Source organism: Numenius arquata, chromosome 1, assembly GCF_964106895.1.
Source record: "Numenius arquata chromosome 1, bNumArq3.hap1.1, whole genome shotgun sequence".
Classification (NCBI taxonomy): Eukaryota; Metazoa; Chordata; class Aves; order Charadriiformes; family Scolopacidae; genus Numenius; species Numenius arquata.
The window spans coordinates 53,255,847-53,262,379 of record NC_133576.1 but is presented as its reverse complement, the minus strand read 5'-3'; positions in this window follow the sequence as shown (position 1 = coordinate 53,262,379).

Here is a 6,533-nt window from a genome sequence, read left to right as displayed (position 1 = left end):
CTATGCCAAACTGTTTTGACAGTGAATTCCTAGAAAGGAAACAAAATCTAACCTTCACCAGCAGAAAAAAAAAATCAGATGTGAATTAAAATTTGTTAATATCTCTGTGGCAGTTTCAGGACTGCTCTTTAGATGATTTACCTTTAAACAGGTGTAAAACTGTCTTCATTTAGATAAAGTTTAGTTACGATTATTTCTACTTGCCAGATGGGATTCACCAATATCTCATATTCTTGTATAGGAGATGTTAGTCATATATAATAGAGTAGAATAGGGCTTACTGTTATCTTGATGGAATTAGGTTAATTTCTTTTCCTAGTTTATTTAGACTACAGTCTTAAACACAGTAGACCACCCTCAGAAACATGGTTCCTGTTATAAAATCTCTGCAGAAGAGCATAAGGAAGAATCAACAGATAAAATGATACATTATTTTTCCTTCAAGTAAAATACTCACAATTAAGAGAAGTTGTTACTTAGCATGCTCTTGATTGTAGTATTTCCCAAGGTTTTCCACATTGCCAAAATGGCACTGAAAGAGTTAAGGTTTGTTTCTCAAGAAATTAAAAACCTCAACGCTTTTACTTACAAGGGAGATAAAACTTTATTATCAAGGTATTTTCCAGACAGTCCTATTTTCCATTCTCATTTAGAGAGGATAAGAAGTGTTATGACCTTAAAATTAATTTAAATAATGAAAAAAGCAGCTGAGGTTTAAATAAAGTTTGTTCTAGTAAAGACAACAATGAGGTATTGTGTTTTATCAAATTTAGAAACCACTTCATATTCTGATTTCCAGACAGACATCAAGTTCTGGTGTGCAAAGAAGAAATAAAAATGAGTTGAAGTGAGATAAGTGTTGGATAAACAAAATTAATATGCACTTTGGGCCAGACAGATTGAAATAAAAGCTAGACATAGATTACACACACCTGGATGTAGCAGTTAATGCAAAGAGTCCAAACGCTGAGTTAAGATTGTTAGAATATAGAGTATACAGAGCTGCTACAAAACATCATTTTGTTGTGAACAATGGCATTAAGAAAACACAGTTCCTGTGGATGTATGCCTTTTATCATCTCTTTACATGCTGTTGTCCCCTTGTTCCTGCTCTCCTGCCATTGAATGGGAATGCCTCTGCCTTCTTGCTGTTCACCCAGGACCCCTACTGTGTCCCTTACCTCCTCTGCAGCTTCCTCTTTTCTCTAGTCACCAGCTGAGCAAGACCCCCAGGATATGGGTTCTTCCAGGTTGCACTTGTGCTGCTCAGCTGGTCAGTGCTTATATGCTGAGTAGCCACCAGGGTAAAGAAAATAGAAAACTATTGAATTTGGGTGGCAATATTTATGTTTGTGCTACTAATTTGTGCTACTCTATTCAACTGCCTGCGCTCATGACAAGATTTTCTTTGAGACTGTACTCCTCTGGCAGATTTGTTGAAATTGGCTAATGACTTCAGCAGCTATGGGGAAGGATTTTGAGAAGCTTACAGAGAAAAGGGCAGGAAGATGTTATTTCCACTGCCTTGAGAAGCTTAACATAAAACTATTTTAAAGAGAATTCAATATTCAGTATATGATTGACTGATTTTTGATGTCTTGCGGGTGGCGACATTGCAAAGCCTCGAGCGTTCAGGAAACATAGCCAGAAATATGTTTTTCCTTTTCCTGTCAGTGCCAGTTTAGTGTGCAGGTGCTCAGCTGGGCAGGCAAAAACCTGTACGCCGGGGTAAAGTCTCCTAGAGTAGGCAAATCATAACTGTAATATAGTACATAGCATCTGCACTGCACCAGACAGCCTGGCTGAGGACACTGGAGAAAGAGAAGAGTAGGAGAGGAGGAAGCATTTATGCAGAACAAAATACAGATTAGAATAGTGTATGGTAACACTCTCAGCTTACTGAATAATTTTCTAATATAACCACAAAGTACAGTACAGCATCTTTGGCATGGTCACAGTCTCCCTCAAGCCTTTCCCCCCATTTTCCTATTACTTTCAATTCCATAAAGACTCCAACACTTGCCAAAGGACATTTGGCTTCAAACCATCACACCCTTTGCTAACTTCCTGCCAGGCCACTGCTGTCTAAATGAGGAATGTCACCAAGACTGAGGGGGACACCTAAACTCATCTGACACTTTGTGTAATCTTAGTTATTCTCACAGCAGTGTAGTAAGTCTTAATGGTTTTTCCAGTTTCTCCCAATAGACTAGAGCATGTAGTGTTTATTGCCCATTCATCCAGTGATCTCTCCCATCCTGGAGAAAAAGCTGAACAAAGGGATAAAAACTTGTGGGATAACAGCTAGCGATTTCTGTAGTAGAATTACATTCACCAGAGGGTAAGCAGTTTCTCACGTTAAGAGAAGGTGAAAACTTGTGCGTGTGTATGCGTGCTGATGGTTCCCATTCATTCTGCTTCTGTATACAGTGTTTGGCTTCCCAGGTGTGAACACTAGACTCCTCTGTGAACATAAATTCTGGCACGGTTCTTTCTTAGGTTGTGTATGAAGTTTGAAGGCCTTGATTGTTTAATCTATTGCACCAAATTGTACCCTTTTATCTGCAATTGTAAAATACTTTGAGATGCGTCCTTGCTACACTTGAGCTGCAATCAAGGTTCAGGTTCACAACTCTGATTTAATCCAAGCTGCTGCAGGTGGCAGCATTTGGAGAGTCATGCAGTCTGACTTTTGAAGATTGGTCATGTCTACTGTGCATTTGAAAAGTACAGAGGCTGGAACTAAAAAGTGTTATGCCCTGATTTACTTTTGACGCTGAACTTTCTCGATGTTTGCTAACATCTCATCTTTGGTCTATACATGTCCACGGCCATACGTGTGAGTTTAATATAGCAAACTCTTTTGTGAAGCACTGAATAATTGAAATACCATTGAAAAACACACTGCACAGAAGTCACTTCACTAGCTGTATCTTTATAGTGCTTATATGCTTTTTTTCTGACTCCTAAATCCTTTGCACTTTCATTTTCAGCCATCCAATGTGTGATTAGACACTTGTCTACTGTAGGTATCTGTATATACCTCTATATACGTTACATATATTTTACATGCTTACCTGGAGTTTATAAGTAAAGACGCTCTGGGTGAATTTTCTTCTACTGCAGAAATTGCCTGTAGGAGTCTTACACTTCTGAATATCTCTTTTTCAGGGCCATTCAGGCTATCATCCAGGATGCAGAAACCCATTGACTCAGTGATCTGATAAATACAACCCTGATTTTATGGGTTTTCTGATTTTACTACAGGCCATGAGACGTTTAGGTAGCATCTAGGAGGAAGACTGGGACTGATTTAGTCTTATAAATGCCTTCTAAAAAAACCACAACAGTGTTTTACCTCAATTCCTGTATTCTAGTTATTTCTAAGCTTTTGTCTATCTATTCTTCTCAATTAAATATTGTACTAAAGTTTAAATTTTGATAAAATTATAACAGTGGATTTTTAATTAAAGAATACAGGAAAAATATGATTAAAATATTTTTTAGCAAGGCTTAAAGCATCTATAATACTCTATAGCAACTGCATTAATTTAATTCATTGGAGTGTACCATGTTGAAATATAAATAAAAAATGCGTTAATTGAAAAGAAACTTTAAATAAGACAGAACAAATACTAGAAGAGACCTGAAAATTCAGTCCTAAATTTAAAAACAAAAATAAATACTCCTCAAGAGTTTGAAACATAAAGCAAAATTAAAACTATCTTGTCATCTGCTTGATAGGGCTAAGCAGGGGAGCGAGAGTGCCTATGGCAGTTTTGTTTTGCAGTAAGTGATATGGCAGAGCAGTGGCAAACGGACCTCTTTTGAGCACAGATAGATTCAGTCATTCACATATTCTATTGCAGTGTTGTATTAAAGATGCCCAAGCTGGCTCTGCAAAACTGGTAGGTGCACTCAGCACAGTGCAGAGATGCTGCCTTGGGACCCATCATCCGCATTACCAGATTCCACCTTGCTAAACAGCAAAGGTTTTACCTCACCACAGAGACATCCGTACAGCCTCTAGTTTGAGAGCTAATGTGGGTATTTCTGTGCATTCTTGCAAACACTGTGGAAAGCCAGTGTTTATCCAGGAACAGGCTTGCTGTTGGCTTGATTGCCTGGGCGTCTGGGTCTCAGAGAGGACCTCTCGTCTTGCTCAAGTCTCATCAGAGGAGGCGACATATTCTGAGTCGTGGCTGGAAGGATGGTGAGACCTTTAACAGGAGGTAAGATTGGGGCATTTTGGAAATCTAGTGTGGTGCTTTGGCTCTAAAACCAGGTTGAAGTTGGGATGAGGTGGAGCCTTCTTGGGTCCAAAAACGTCTCCCTGGGAGAGAAACCTGTGACATAATTAATACATAAGATACATATATTGTAAGCAGGAATGTGTCTCTGGGTCAAAGTGGACAAACCAAGCCCACTATGAAACACAATGCTACAACTCCTTCTTCTATCCTTGCTACAGGAAGTTCATGTTGCAGTGACAAAGCAGCCTAAGGTTTCTGATTTCTACCTAAGTTCACACAAAGGACATAGGGAGCGTCCAGCAGAAGTGGATGAAAATTTTCTTGCTCTGATAAAAGGCTAGCTCAGAGTACTTTATCCAGGTGAAATTGGGGAGCACATTGTGAAGCAGAGAAGAAATAAATTTCAGGTGAAATTCTGCCTCCATAAAAGAAGTGCCAGAGTCTTGCTGGACTTTGCTCTTACTACCAATTTCATATGAATGGTACTCATACCTGTAGGATGGACAAGGGGACAAAACTTGTAAGATAGACAGAAAAAAAAATCATAATATGAAACCAGAAAATACTACAGTAGTAATTTCTTCAATGAAAGTATTTGGTGAAAACTGAAAGTTCAGATTATGGATGGCTGCATAAGATAACAATGATTGTAGATTATTATCTCAACTTTACACTGAGATGTCTTTTGGCTTTAGGTAAAAAAAAAAGGCACAAGTTTTCTGTTTCTTTCAAAGTCCAAAATTCTTCCAATTGCAATTATCCCTCAGTCTGTGGTTTGGATGTGCCTCTGAGTACAATTTTGGAACCACAAATAGTCTCGGAACCAATCAGCTTAAAGGAATGTTGGCATCAACAAAAAATGAACTGAAAAATATTTAACAGAAAAACTCTTTCATCCACTTCTCGTTTTACTTTAACATATACTTTCTTGCATTTTGCCTTTTTAGGTGATGGCAAATTATGTTGAATTTTTGGAGAGTGGGGAAAAATTTTGGTGTGTCTCTTACTAATGCAAGTATATATGTTTGATTCAAATGGGAATTACCTTGCCATTTTTCAGTACTTTTTAAAGAACTTGTTCAGATTCATTTATTTATAATTATTGTGTACCCCCTTAATGGCACAGAAATTTAGCCTGGGTGGAAAAGCATGATTTTGACAGCTTATTTGGATTTTTGAATCTGCTCTGACTAGTCTGTAGGCATACAGCACGACTCTAAATGTAGGGAGTCTGACTAATCAAACGTGTACATGTGGTGGAGATGACCTGCATGAACAGGAAAGACTACTTGTTGAACTAGAGAACATTTGCACAGCAAATGCATAAGAGATAGATGACAGATACATTGGATTTACTGCACGTATTCTGCATAGAAGTTTTTTGTGTATATGTTAAACGCTCTGAATTCAGAACAAGTCAGATTTACTTTGTCCATGGAGATGAACTGTGCAAATCCCAGCTGTAATTTATATATATATAGTTTACAGTTTGGGTGCTTCTGCAGAAATATGATTTTTCATTCAATCTCCTTGTGTATTTTGGCAACTGTCTAACGAAAAGCAAATCTCTTTGTTTTGCAATCATATTGACATGCATTAAGGGAAGCACATCTTTGTGACTGGCTCTTTATAATGATGTGTGTCTTGTTAAAAAGGATGAGGATGCTTACCCAGTTCTGATCTTAAATTTGATTTAAACTCCATATATAAGGTGTAAGACATTAGATGGCATTTAATTTCCTTTCATTGGTTTTTCTGGCAAAGTCCTTTCAGACTAATTCTAGATGTAGGTGTTGTAGACATCTATATGTAGACTTGCTGCACCAGGCTCCTATTACAGACCTATGGAGAAAAATTCTAAAATAGATCAGATGACTCATGCCTACAAGTACCTATTTTTCTGCACTAACTATAAAGGGAGCTCTGTTGTATGATAAGCTCAGATGTGCAGGTATTCTTTGAAGATATTTAAAGTTTGGTGAGATGACACTTGCCAATTTGGTCCGTGACCAGTGCAAAAACAATTGTTGCTTGTTTTGTACAGAAAAATCTGTTTACCTGATAATCTTTGTTTACATATCAGAATTACCATACAATGCAAGTAAACTAAATCAAGGGTTGCAGATATCAAGCGTTTCAAATAATAATGTCACAGTTCTGTCAATGGCTGAAAGTGGTAAAGGTTCACTGACTTTCTCACGTACGTCGTATTTATATTCTTTTAAAGATCTTGACAAGCAGGAATTAAAGCCTTGCTCCTGCAACATCTTTGGTATTAGC